Consider the following 13959-nt stretch of genomic DNA (forward strand, 5'->3'; position numbering starts at 1 on the left):
TTGAGATATTATACACAAACATACGCATATACATATATAATGTCTCATTTATGCTGTGTGTGTACGTGTGTATCTGTGTATGCGTATAAATATATACACACTGACAAAGACAGAAAGGGGGATGAGACAGATTGATAGAAATAGATAGATATTGGATTTTATTCGTTTGCCATAAATCGCAACTCACTGGACCATATTTTATATAATCTCTTAAATAAATTAATATAAACACGTAGCTTATTAATCTTTTTATGTTAATATGTCATGGCAAACTGTGCATCTGCAGAACATTTGATTCGAATATTTTCTTGTATCTCCGTTGAATACTTGCTATTTTAATGTCGTTTTATTGAACACATAACACATGCATATTAACTTTAGTTGAATGTTCCATCGTTCTCGACGATGAGTATTGCAGCTGCTTATTTAACGGAAATAGCTCTTTCTTGGATTACAATGTTTTAAGTTCCTGACTATTCCACTGTTGAGGTTGATTATTTATTCTGTTATCAACGTTTAGCCACCAATGTAGCTCTAATTGATCAGAGATATGAAGAAGTGCTTCCTATATTCTTTTCTCAGCAGTGTTGTAATTAGAGACGACATCTCGTGTGTACTTTTTAAGATGGCTGAGTATGGTTTGAGTGAAATTTTGGTTGCTATTTCTGGCAAATTGCGTGACCACATTGATACTCCCAGTTTGGTAAAGCTCTGTCTTTGAATTAGAAGAACAGTATGTCATACAGGCTTCTACATACTTGTCACTTTTTCAAATTCAAACGCAAACCTTGCATTGACTGGATGCTGTTATGGAAGGCACTTGCCAAAGAGCGGCATAGTGGGAGGCAATAAAAGGCATTATCATAATAAGCGAAATTCTTATCTACTTATCAAATACACATGTGCGTATATATACATGCATACATTAGGCAAATATGCTTAGGCAGCACACAAAAAAGTTTATCGTTCTGTATTAGCAGAGGTTAGAGGGCTTAACAGTTTAGAAACTAAAGAGAAGCAAACGTAAAAAGAGAACAATGATAATAGAAAGAGAGAGAGAGAGAGAGAGAGAGAGAGAGAGAGAGAGAGAGAGAGAGAGAGAGAGAGAGAGGCAGAAAGAAAGAGAAAGATTCGTGGATGCAGTTTTATAATCTAGTATCAAATTCAAAGTAAACATTTGCTAGACACTAATGGCGCTTACCTTTCCTGGAGTTTTTGGAGGGGGAACATTTAAATTAGAGATAACTCTGAGTTCTATTAGGTAAAGCCTGTTTGTAAAATAACTACAAGTATCATCCGCGTTACGGAGGTATTGCATTACTGAATATCTTGCCATGATGAAGAATTGCGTAATGAGAAACGCCTTCTTCCCATGGCTTCCATGTTTATTGCCTATCACGTAACAAGGCAGTCAATAGGAAAAAGTTTCATTTTGCAGAATTCCGAATAATGGTAACATTTTTACGAATGTAACGCTTTCATAACGTGAGGTCATCCTGTTTGATCAATATTGACTTAGATGGTGGGCTGTTTATTCTGATTTACTTCGGCAGGTACGCTGAATATTAGGTTTCGGTGTGGAGATCAGAAGAGAGAACGTAAAAAGTTTGTAGTTACCTTCTATACCTGTCGAAATATCGAAAATAATATTAGTTAAAAGAAAAACATTGATTTTCCTCCCTCATATTTATTTTCAGTTAGCTCTCTAATGGTACATACACTGAATATGTTAACACTAGCTGAACTCGGTGAAAATCTCGGTTGACTATCTAGTTTTCAAATGGACGGTTCATATTCCGTAGAGTGTGACGCGTGAAGTAGACCCCGTTGCCAATATTACTATAGAAAATATATAGCTTACCAGTGTAAGCCATTGGTGTCATATATATATATATATATATATACATACATACATACATACATACATACATATATGTATGTGTGTGTGTGTTCGTGCGTGTTTGTGTATGTAGGTGGAAAATAAGATACAGATTCAGAGAAGCGTGCAGCAGTCGCCAGAAAGCCCATTCTGCAGATTAGGTTATCAATCTATATAGAAATCAATTAAAAAGTAGTGTTACGCAACATAGCCACGTAGCTGTACATCCCCAAAATTCGGGCGATACAGTTATTCTGTGAGGTATATATAAAGCACAAATTCAAGTGGTATGAAGTGTGCACGATTAAACAAATCCATAAGCACCTATCATATCTCCTGATTTTATGTCATATAAATACACACACACACACACACATATATATATATATATATATATATATACATATAAAAAAAACATGTATGTATTCCCCGGTGGAATTTGAACTCAGAAGGTAAATACAGACGAAATACCGGTATTTCGACTGTCTTTACTTATTGAGTTTAAATTTCACCGAGGTCGACTTCGCCTTTCATCCTTTCGGGGTCGATAAATTAAGTACTATTGCTTACTAGGGTCGATCTAATCGATTGGCCCCCTCCCGCAGAATTTCGGGCTTGTTTCTAGAGTAGGAAATAATAAGTATATATATAGTTCTCCTTCACGGTTTAATATTGGGAAAAGCTGATTTTCATTAATTTTTGTGTGTGTATATATATATATATATATATATATATATATATATATGCATATATATACACACACAAAAATTAATAAAAAATCCTCTCCTTGTTATTTAACAGAGTGACGTAGAATATAGGTGGAGAGGTAGATCAAACGTTATGACGATCTTATACTTTTCAAGGACATTAACAGTGAAAATGAACTTAAGTCACTTTAAACAGGAAACAAAGCAAGTCAGATTTATTCCGCTGGCAGCTTCTATGCTAAAGAAAAACGGGATTATCGGGGAATTATATTGATCATATATATGCTAAACTACTACTACTCCTCATGACCAACACTACCCACAACCACCTCTGGCGCACAAAATACTGTTGAAATTGTTCCAAAGAGATCAGTGGAGGAGTTATTGTTTTAAACATTGAATTAGTAACTCCACAACATCACGATACCTTCTGATTCTTTTATTTTCCAGTTCGCTCTGGCATGATGGTCATTGAATCAGATGTAGAGCCGTGATCTTTGTACTTATATCATATCCGAGGTACACAGGAAGGATCCAAACTCAACACCGAGAGATATTGAAACACACGTCAACTTTATAGTACTGCTTCTGATTACATCGGTAAGTTTTATTTTCTACTCTGTGGCACTTGCTTAAAACTAGATAGAGTAGGTTAAATGTCTTAACCACGTATAGAGTACAAGTACTACTCCGGGTGACAGGATATGAACTGTTGTCCTTTCTGCTTGCTATACGATATCCTTTCATCTTGATCATCTTCAAGTTTATCGTTCTTAAAGAAGGTAAATATTTTGCTAATTATCAATGGAGATGCCAGCATTTTTCTTTTTTCATTATTCTGCATATGCTCTCGCAATACATTCGATCATTAGATTTGATAACTTGAACTGCAGGTTAAACGCTCAAATGCTATATACTGCTCAATTCGAGTATTCTGACTCACTCGTTTCTTTACCTTTTCATCTCTTATCACCAGTCATACTGTATCCAGGATACGGCCACTCGTCTCTCCACCCACACCATTCTTACAAAAATGTCTACCATCTTGAATTTCTACTCTGCATATATGTGTTTCTCCGTGCATCCATCGATTTGCAGTTTATTCGAGAGAAACAACTGTGACGATACTCTTGGTCTCGGGGTATTTAGAGGTTGATGGGTAATGGGCACCGCCCGTTTTGTAGCATGAATCCGACAAGAAATCCATAAATTAGAGTTAGAAACTGGATTTTTGCATGGAGCCATTCTTCCGTCATATTCTAGTAACGATTGAGAGAGAAATGTTTTTGTTAGCCTCAAAACATTGTAACCGTAGACAGAACTTCAACGCCACATTGGCTCTCTGACTCATTTATCCAATCCGAACCGAGCGTGTATACTTCTATTACTACTACTCCTCATACATACTTATATATATATATATATACAAATATATGTGTACATATTTACATACGCATACATATACAAGCATACACGTATGCACATAAGTTCTAGTGACACTGTTACTACTATTACTACTACTACTACTACTACTACTACTGCTGCTGCTGCTGCTGCTGCTGCTACTACTACCAACAACACCAGCACCAACACAAGTGCTCCACTTTGTCATCAACACTGTATGTCACCGGCATCATCCCACTCAATACCGTTTATATAGCAACAGCCTATATCATAATATTAAATACGATACCACCGTAATCATTATACATTCAGTTTCATAACTATAACCAAAGCTACATGCATACATAACAAATATAACACATGAAATATGATTATTCTAATCAGAATAAAGACATATCGACATATGTCCACATAGCTTGATATTACACGCTGGTCGGTTGGTCACAGATGCTGGATTATGACTAATCTATTGCACTCTACAAACGTGAAACACTATTCCATACATTTTAATATTTTGGACTGACCTGCTTATATACATACACACACATACACACGTTTATACACGCATTCGTACAGAAATAGTATATGCATATACGTTTGCATGTATGTGTTTATATAAATGCACCCATATATGTGTATATAAATATACACATAGAGAGAGAGAGAGAGAGAGAGAGAGAGTGAGAGTGAGAAAGAAAGAGAGTGAGGGTGAAAGAAACAGAGCGAAAGAGAGAGAGAGAAAGGGATGCCTGCTACCAAGTCATATTTGAAAGATAGCCGTACTACATACATACATAAATTCATGCATGCATACATACATTCACGCATGCATGCATGCATACATACATACACACATACATACATACATATATGCATACAGACAGACAGACAGACAGACAGACATCACACACACACATCATATACGCTCCTGTCGTAGACGACAGATGCGATTTCCGCAATTTCTTTCTGAACAAACAAGACAGATAATTTGTTTATATTAGTCAAAACGTTTGTGCTGTTCATTAGCTCACTCCTTCCATAAAATCGGCATTGCCTGTACAGGCGTACCGTGTGCCATACATCTGATATCGAAGTGATCACAGACAACTGAAGAAAATGCAACATCCGACCCGCGAATCGAAACTGCGATCTTGCAATTCTATGTGCGACATACGAATCACTAGGCCACACTTCCTCACTAATACATACAACACACGCATACTAACATACGTACACACATTCATACATACATACATACATACACACATAGATACACATACATACGTACATACATATACATATACACACATATATATATTTATATGTATGTATTGCATTAAAGAAACAATGAATATTCTATTCAGTTTCTCTCACATATCCCAGCTACCCATCATCTTCTTCGTCCACTGCTGTCACCAAACTGACTCTACCATTTGTCATTTTCTCCCTTCCACTCCCAATCTTTTCTGTAAGTGCGTGTGCATCAAACGTAGTCCCTTCATAGTTCCTCCTTCCAACACCCCGTCCACCTGATCGAGTACCCTACCTGCTTTTGTCGTGCTTTTGCCATGCACTTGAATACTCAACCTTCTGCCTTGCTCTTTCCATTGAATGTGTTTCATTAATATCCACATTTCTACACCCACGCTCTCAGCTCCACATATACGGGCGTTCACACTAATCCCGTAACGATTACTCGAACACACCAATATCCCACCTCAATAAACACCACCACTGTACTTCCTCATTTGCCCGAGTTTACACATACCATTTCAAAACATAAATCCTGATGCATACAGCTACGCACCCTCCTATTCCTCCTTTCTTAAACTCACTTTGTAGAACAGCATGCACATTTGCTGTTTAACACTACGATTCCCCTCTGTGTCCCTCCTTTTCATATATAATGACTATTTCTCTTTTATCACTCCCGTTATTCTGTCTTTCATTTCTTCTGACGAGGAAACTTCGAAATGTTACGACAGTTTCTTTTTCTATTGCATTATTAAGCTAACACCAGTTTTATCAGATTTCGTTCTTCCTGGGTTATTTTTGTCAATGTTTATTGCATCTATCCCACGCTTGTATATATTTGTCTATGTATATACATACATCTATATATATATACATGCATACATATATATATATATATATATATATATATATATATATATATATATATATTGAGAGAGAGAGAGAGAGAGAGAGAGAGAGAGAGATGATAGTGTTGATAATGATGATGATAGTATTAGTAATGAACTACGCAAAATGTACCCAAGATGTTATGTAGAATATAATTACATATATTCAGCTAATGCCTTCTGCCGTTACTTCAAATTTCACGAATGTTTGATCAAACGATGTTGTTCTACAACGAAAAGTCGTTAATCATTATAAACCAACACAGACGTCTGACTGATAGCACATTTATTAAACTTAATGTAACGATTGAAAGCATCGCTCGAATACACACATACACTTTTACTTAAATATAATAGTAGTGCTAGAAATGAATAATTCGTCGGTATAACAAGAATATTATTTCTTTAGAAAGACTCAATTTAACAGAAAATATTTAAAATTATAGATAGTTTTACTAATAATCTTATACGTGAAGGCACAATGGCCCAGTGGTTAGGGCATCGGATCTGCGGTCATAGGATCGCGGTTTCGATTCCCAAACCGGGCGTTGTGAGTGTTTATTGAGCGAAAACACCTAAAGCTCCACGTGACTCCGGCAGGGGATGGGGGCGAACCCTGCTATACTCTTCCACCACAACTTTCTCTCACTCTTACTTCCTGTTTCTGTTGTACCTGTAATTCAAAGGGTCAACCTTGTCACATTCTGTATCACGCTGAATATCCCCGAGAACTACGTTAAGGGTACACGTGTCTGTGGAGTGCTCAGCCACTTGCACGTTAATTTCACGAGCATGCTGTTCCGGATCAACTGGAACGCTCGACGTCGTAATCGACGGAGTGCCAAAAGGGGAAAAGATAAAGGAAATCTTATATACACATTTCCTTTAGATATGACTTCACATCTACTGAAATGATAGCATATGTGCGTTTCTTTTAATGTGCAAGCCCGAAAGTATTTTCCTCTATGTAATTCAGTTTTTAAATAAATTATCTACATTTACATCCACTAAAACACAAGCGCGCGCGCACACACACACACACACACACACACACACACATGCAGACTAATTGGTCATTTCAATATTGTATCTTCTTCATTCCAATGAGAGATTACATTGTATTAGGGCTGTTCAGGAAACGATCTGTCCCAGTATAATTTCAAATAAAACGAAGGCTAAATTGAAATAAAAGAAGGAATTTTATAAGTTGTATTGTTTCATGGACGGACATATTTACACGCGAATATAGATACTGACTCTCCGTCGGTTACGACGACCAGGTTTCCAGGTGATTCAATCAAAGGAACAATTTTCTCGTGAAATTAAAGTGCAAGTGGCTGAGCACTCCACAACACGTGTACCATTAACGTAGTTCTCAGGGAAATTCAACGTGACACAGAATGTGATACGGCTGGCTCCTTTGAAATAGAGGTACTAATAACTTTTGCCACCTAAGTAGACTGAAAAAACGTGAAATAAAGTGTCTTGCTCAAGGGTACAATTCCGCCAGGAATCGAACTCACGATTGGACCGAATACCCTAACCACTAAGCCACGCGCCTTCACAAATATAAATTCACACACGCACTCATATATATAAATTGATAAATGCATATGCGTAAAAAATCTGTACAAGGTAAATGACTCAATATTCCTTTTAAAACCCATAAAATCTTTAAGCTGAGAAATCCTACGAGAATTATGCATTTGAAGGGATATAATCGAAAAGCATGTATTGTGAAGCGTGTCTGTCACGTTTCAACATCTCAGATCTTTTGCTTAAAATACATATATCTTGAAAGACAATATAGCTTTTTGCCTTCAGCGTCATTTGCTGTACAAATGTATCCGAGGACTGTGAGAATAAAGGAGTTCGCAAACAACATGACTATCGTGCGATTGATTTCACTTTCTTAAGACTCGTTAGGCATTGCTTGCTTCAACTCTGACAAAAATAAGAAAAGCTATGTTCTTTTAAAGAACGCAAAGACTATAACATACAGAAAATTATTCTATACTGCGTACTTAGTCAGTAGAGGAGTAGTGTAAGTTATCTCAGACGATATTGAAGATAGGCGAAACTAAACAAACGATATTTCCAGTTGCCGAATCACTTCTGATTTTTCCATAACACACACACACACACACACACACACACACACACAAGCACGCATGTGCACACACGCACGCACGCACCCACGCATACACACACATACATACGTACATACACGCATAAAGTACGTATATTTAGACATGATACATTTTCTTTCTTACCTGCACAACCCGTGAACGCAAACATATTCAATTGAAAAAATTATGACTTGTAAATGATTTAGTTCATATGCAAATAACATCTAAATTCATTTGCATGAGTGAATTATGTCCATTCTAAGTTGTTCTAACATATTAGGAGTTTTAGGCCACAAAGATAAATAAATGTGTATATAGTAATAATATGAGGAGTAATGCGACAAACAATACATTTCTAACTAAAAATGAAAAGCACACATTATATTTGAAAAGGAAATAAATTAAGTGCTGGGTTTATACTGTCCTATAATTATCTCTGGTTGTACAAAGGAGAAAGAAAAAACATTGAACAATACCAATGACCGAAAAAAATCGCCTTATTATACATTGGCATGAAGTTACCATAGTAAATATACAACCGCAGTAGAAACTCGAGAAAATTTTAGGAGGGACTGCATATATTTCTCACTAAACCTGTAGTCAGTAAGCTTTTTGCAGACTTCAATATAACATATCTGCCTTTATTAAAAAATGTTTTTATATCACACAAGAGGCTTGTAAATTGTAGATAAGAGCTTAATTTGTATTTTAAACAATGTTTAAGCATACTTATGAATACAACATATTTTTAATGCATTAACATTAAAGCATTTAATAAAATGTATAGAAAATCGAAGAGTGGCAGGTGGCGTTAGTCTTCAACAAACACTACTATATATCTGTTAACCTTTGATAAAAGTTTTCAGGTTTCAATCTATATAAATAAAATATATACTCGTAATCTATAAAAGTAAATTGGTAATTCGTCGGTTTCAACGATGGTTACTCCAGGCGTTGGGTCAACTGTTCTGTGATTTACAAGTTCAATCCAGCCGGTGGGCTTCAACGCAATTTCACAAAGTTTGCGTCTGTTAAAGGTTACAAGGAAAAACACTTACCAAGATCTCATATACAGCGATCGAACTCGCAAACTCATGAGTGCGATTCGAACTTTTTAACCATTCGGCCTTGCTGTAATGAAGACATACTAACAACTTATCTTGTATCTCATCAGAAGAATTTATGTTTCTATAAACTATGGAAATAAGAGAAATGTCTTTCGCGCTGCCATAAACTAAAAACACCGGTCTTGTAAGAGCGTTACATCGGTAAAAGCCGTGAATGCCTTGGAGTATTTAGTTACGCTCCTTCACATTTTGAGTTCAAGTCAGTCCAAAGCATTCTTTGCCTTTCATCTTTCTGGATTGATAAAATGGTGTGAATAAATTACTCGAGTCGTCTTTTTAATCCAAACTACTCTCCTTCCCCACAAAATTGAAGATCTTGTATTTTTACCAAAAGCTGATATCAATCCTTCTCTGTTGAGATATTTCTGCCTGCAATTTGCAGTTACTGACATATTTAAAGAGATCTTCAATGATCAAATAAACAAGATACCGCACAACCAGCAGTTCATATATTTACTGTTGATACGTTAGACTATAGTAAATACACTTTACGCACACGGTTCATTCCATCTAGGTAGCATAGGCTGTTATAGCACAGAACTGTAAGCAGTTATTGTACAGTTATTGTACAGTTACGCGATTTCATCCTTACAACTATTTCTAATTAAAAAGTTTTATATATTTAGTTTTATTTAGTAAGAGATTCGTACTTTTATCCAATTGACTCGAAAAGACCAAAATAATCACAAACCAAATTTATCTCTAAGCGATATCCGTAATGAGAGAGAATATCGTCATAACTAGCTATTAAGACATAAATGGTTAACGTTAAATATCGTGGGTTGAATTCTTTCTACTCGTTCCAAGAACTGATTCGTCTAGACCAAACGGAAGTATTTAGATTAAATAAGATCGATTTCAGTGTTATGAACGACAAATGTAAAGGTCTACATCGCTGAATTTGAAGTGTTATGTCTACTCCGAAATTGACATTTAACACTAGTTGATATATTGACACATTTCCAAGGGTCAGCTGCAACAGCTGAGACAGGCTATGACAATCTATGACAAGATAAAATAGAGACAAATAACAACCAATTATTAAGTAAATAAGGAAGACCATAGGAATCAGAATTCCTGAAGATCTTGAATAATTCTAGTTTATGTTATAGTATGGAACAAATTTTAAACAAAATGCATTGTGATTACATACAGTTAATAATGGAAACTGTATCAACATCAAAAATTTAGAAATTAGCAATTATCTTTGTTCATCCACTAAAATTTTTTTGGTAATTTGCATAATGGAAACATGGCGGTTAGATACTGATATATGGTGCTGGTGTTGTACTGGAAGTAACCAATATACATATATAGGAGACCGTTGGAAAGTCAAATTGACTTCCTAAATTGGATTACTATTAACCCAGACAAATATAAAGGCAAGAATGCAAACCATGAATTGATAGTAAAATATAGGACTATTGTTTGTCAAAGCATTATGAATAAATTTTAAACAGGCTCTCTCAAAACAATTCTCTGAGACCATTGCAGCGAAACATAAAAGTGAATGGTGCACCCGCGGATCGAAAGAAGGCTGTGTAATATGCCGCACAACTTTCTATACATATAGCTACGTTGTCTTGAACTAAGGAAACACCAAAAAATATGTGACAATATGTCAATGATAACAGAAAAGTTTTGGGCCTTTACTTCATGTATAGCTGACAGAGACACTGCATTTGGCAAAAATGCCTGCTGGAAAAGTTTTGGAAAATAGGCAAGATCCTGATATCAACTGATAGCGTCAACAGAAATAGCGATACTGACCACGTCCACCTTAGGCGATAAGAAAAGAAAAGGCTTAAGATCAGTAAAATAAGCGCTCAAAGCCGCTGAGTTGTAATTCAAAAACGTTGATTAAGTTACATATCATTGAAAGATATTATACTTGTGAAGTAGCAGCTTAAAACATTATTAGTATACTACTTTTCAATATGAAGTGACGTTATAAAACAATGCTATAATACTACTCGAAAGAAAATCTAGAACACGTGCATTAGGATAAATGTAGAAAATGTTGCTATTGGTGATTATATAAAGATTTCGTCCCAGCATGAGTGAAATTTAATGGCAGCAACAAGAGAGGAGTTAAAAGAATACATATATATCGCCTCATGAATATTGTTGGAATATTCCTGCAGAAACAGAGGTCATCTGTTCTGCAAAAGTGAACATTCCTTTCAAAATCAATAACAAAATATTTATGGATAAGTGTTTCGAAACTGCAACGTATCTATCCAGGCTATAAATTTTCATTTCTACCTATAATTATTGGTACGCTTGGCTACGTTAGAAAATGTTTAAATAATTTCAAAAATATGGAATTTTCATGCAAAACCAGCTTCCAGGAACTTTTCAGATAAGTCTTTAGTGTAACAATATAAGTTTGCAAGACTTTTCTATAGTTCAAGATTTCAAGTTGTGACTCTTCGCTGCTATTATCACAATTCAATTAATTATACACAAAATACACAACATATGCACTGTAATCAAAGTACGTCATGAATCCTTCAATCCAAATATTATTAGATCTTCCTCTTCTTCAGAAGGAACTTTTGCTATACAGTTATTGTTGCCTTTTTTATATTGGATATGGGTAAGAGGTTATGAACAAAATAAAACCAGCATGTATCAAACAAGTGTACAGGTTAACCGCAGTTGATGCTTTGTTGTTACTGTCATCTTCAAGCTATTGTCACATTGTTCTCTGAAGAGCTATGGTGTTGAATCTCAGTACAATTTTAGTAAGGTGTGTCGTATGATATATCTGGTGCATGGTGGAGCTTATTGTTTACTTTATGCACAATAACAATAAGTGCCTTGCTGTCCGATTCTATAGTTCATGTTGTTAGATGTCTTCCTCTGGTATTGTTAATCTTCTTGTTGGATTATGTTAGTTTATTTCATTATGACTCTGCAGGTATCTTCTTGATATCGCTAATTTGCAGTGATAGCAGTTTTATACAGAGAATTATTGATTTTTCAATATCATTTATCTAATATTTTCATACTGTTTATAACAATATCGTCAATAATTTTTATCAACACTTTTTTTTTTGTCAGCTCTTACAACGGTCTATTTTCTATACACAACTTCGCAAATTTAGAAGTCTTCTTAAATTGTGTTAAAAATTGTTTTTCAGCTGTGTGCATTCAAACAGACGTCAATTTTAGATTAATTTTCAAAGATATGAGTGTGCGGTGTTAATAGTAGTAGTGGCAGTAACAACAGTCTATATTTCTTCATATTTTCATAGTTATCATTTTAGACGAAATGTTTTTACTCGATACAGGTATGTAGGATATCTTATTTCCACAACAAATATATGCACATGAATAATATGATTACCTGCCCTATTCCTCACTATGGATGACATCAATAGCGTAAGCATATTACATATTTGAATATCCAGTTGTATCGGGATCAGTGCAACTATTTATATACACAAGAGTATAAGATGACGACCGGAGTAGTGCCATCTGGTTGCATGGCAAATATTCAAATATTTTGACCAAAATCTGAAAAGTTAAAGGCAGTGCACCATATGATGCTACGAACGTACGTCCTCTCGATATTATCACCGTGTGTCTAAAGTCTCATACCACCGCACAAGACAACTTGCCCAATACCTCCCTCATTGCACTACAACACCCTGGCACAAAGTTTCTAGAGTGTCTGTACACATCTTTGAGTTGCACGTCTGCAAGTTATTTGGGGATTAAATTAGTATATTTACTACAACGAAACAAAATCTTCATGTTTGTTACTACATTTCAATAGAACACATTATATATATCTCTAAGAGATCAATGCAATAGTTGTCTTGACAAGTAATATTCGTAGCCATTTTAACTTGGCTGTCCGTTCGAGCGGACTCTACTGCGATTTTTTAACTCCAAGAGGACATCTCCTCTAGCTGGTTAACGATGCACAGCTGCATCAGATAAAATTGTGAGCGAGGTAGCAAACTCCTACCCTCTCCTAGCAACGGGACCAGTAGATCAGTTCTGGTTTCGGGCTATTTCTACTACTCCTCAATACTAGACACGTCGTCTGCTAGAGATGATTGCAGCTCGCTTCTGCACTCAATATATATATTTCAAGCATGTGTATGTATGTGTAATAGTATATATATATATATATATGTGCGCGCGCGTGTGTGTGTACTCTGTGTGTATGTATGTGTGAGTGTGTGTGTGTTTGTGCTTGTATGTAAACATTAGGTTAGTTAAAATACGTTTGTGACATATTTTCAAGAACTAGAAGCAAATTTACTGCAGTTAGCATAGAGAAAAATTCTCGCCTCTTGTTCAGTGTCTTCCGTTAGCAGATTCCCAGGCGTGTTTCGGTCACCTCAACCTTTCTCAGATAATTCTGGACAGATTCTAAAAGCATAGCTTTATCTTAGAAGAGTCAGCATCTGTGACTGATTGCGCTCGTGGACCGCTTGTCCAGAAAAAATATTATTATCAGTGGTAAGCAGTGTTGAGGAATAAACGATCTTCATATGTATGTATGTTTGTATGTATGTATGTATGCTTGCATATATATGTGTGCGTGTGTGTATG

The 13959-nt window shown here is 35.6% G+C and overlaps 1 protein-coding gene across 7 annotated transcripts in view; it reads left to right on the forward strand.

Moving 5' to 3' along the window:
• LOC106869499 (small conductance calcium-activated potassium channel protein) overlaps positions 1-13959 on the forward strand; it is a 105233-nt gene that overhangs the window by 32035 nt on the left and 59239 nt on the right. For 6 of the 7 annotated variants that reach the window (XR_008263662.1, XM_052966194.1, XM_014915265.2 and 3 more), the window contains exon 2: positions 3037-3186. The exons of the other annotated variant lie outside the window; for it this stretch is intronic. The gene's annotated coding sequence lies outside the window, so the exon portion shown is untranslated. The remainder of the gene's footprint in view (positions 1-3036; positions 3187-13959) is intronic. 7 annotated transcript variants of the gene reach the window in all.

This window comes from Octopus bimaculoides, chromosome 3, assembly GCF_001194135.2.
Source record: "Octopus bimaculoides isolate UCB-OBI-ISO-001 chromosome 3, ASM119413v2, whole genome shotgun sequence".
In the NCBI taxonomy this organism is placed as follows: Eukaryota; Metazoa; Mollusca; class Cephalopoda; order Octopoda; family Octopodidae; genus Octopus; species Octopus bimaculoides.